Genomic DNA, 1,668 nt, shown 5'->3' with positions numbered 1-1,668 from the left:
TTCCAAAATTTATCTAGATTTGAGAAGGGCCAAATATTTTCTGCCGATTTTTTTTCAAAACAATATTATGGAAAAATGACAAGTCCTACAAAAATGTGTTGTATGGATGACTTTTAGGAAATTGTCCAAATTATCGAAAAAAAAATACTGAATAAATTCTTTTAGAGACCTACATTGAAATTTGAAGTCGATTTAAAAAAATGGCTATGTTTGATTTGGATGAAACTTTGTCTCAAGATAGGTAATTATTATTACTACCAACCATCCATACATCGCGAGATGGTCACTTTAAGGAAAAAAATGTTTTCCAAGACAAACTTGTTCATGTCTTAACTCTTTTTTTTTAATTTGCCATTTTCACACAAAACTAAACCAGTGAAGCTCAAAATCATCTCAGAATCCAATGAAGCTCAATTTGCGATTCAATTTTGTCTAATCAGCAACTAATCACTTGGATTAATCGACAATTCCATATGAAAAGGGCTTATGTCATTAGAAAATAATATAATTGATTATATTGTCTACTACTGATGCAAAATTCGATACTCTTATAGCAACTTAGCATTCTTAGCTAAAATTATCCATAATGGAATTTTTTTTTGCAACGTTTCATGGAAAAGGTCCCTGTGATGCCATTGGTGGCACTCTCAACCGAATGGCAAAGAGAGCTAGTCTGGATCGATATTATGGAACCACCATAACAACTCCACGAGAATTTTATAACTGGGCAGTTGAAAAAACAGATAAAAATATCACAAAACTAAGTTTCGAGTACATATCCACTGAACAGTACATTGAAATTTCAGAAGAACTCGAAGAACTATATAATAGCACAAAGACAATATCTGGCACACAGAAATTCCACAGGTTTGTGCCTATAACTGGTGACAAAGTAGCGGCAAAAAGGTATTCTAATTCATAAGATGAATCAAAAATATTTAACTTGATTGGAAAAAGGAAAAAAAATAGCATGTATGAAAATAGGTTTAAAACATTGAAAATATATAAATGAATGATACATGAAAAATCTTGTCTTTTTTCTCTCACGTGTTATCAGATTTTGCCTCAGTAGTAGACAACAGAATAAGGGAATGATATTTTTTTGACAAGGTCTACATGTCCAGAAAGTTTCATTGAACTCTTAGAGGGTGCTGCCAATTCCGAATACGATTTGGCAAGAAATGCATCATGAGCCCTTTTCATATGAAATTAATTAATGAAATTTATTAAGTGCTGATTAGACTAAATTGAATCGCAAATTTAGCTTCATTAGATTCTGAGATGATTTTGAGCTTCACTGGTTTAGTTTTGTTTGAAAATGGCAAATAAAAAAAATCAGTTCATACATGAAAAAGTTTTTCTTGGAAAACATGTTTTTCCTTAAAAGTGCCCATCTCGCGATGTATGGACGGTTGGTAGTGAACATAATAACCTATCTTGAGACAAAGTTTCATCCAAATCAAACATGGCTATTTTTTAAATCGACTTCAAATTTTAAAAATCGATTTTTTCAATGTAGGTCTCTAAAAGAATTTTTTCCAGTATTTTTTTTTTCAATGATTTGGATAATTTCCTAAAAGTCATCCATACAACACATTTTTGTAGGAGTTGTCAATTTTCCATAATACTTTTTTGAAAAAAATCGGCAAAAAAAGTTTGTCCCTTCTC

The sequence above is a fragment of the Ochlerotatus camptorhynchus genome, unplaced genomic scaffold, assembly GCF_037179485.1.
Source record: "Ochlerotatus camptorhynchus isolate MF236.1 unplaced genomic scaffold, CSIRO-AGI_Acam_v1.1 ptg000027l, whole genome shotgun sequence".
NCBI lineage: Eukaryota > Metazoa > Arthropoda > Insecta > Diptera > Culicidae > Ochlerotatus > Ochlerotatus camptorhynchus.
This window is presented reverse-complemented; position numbering follows the sequence as displayed.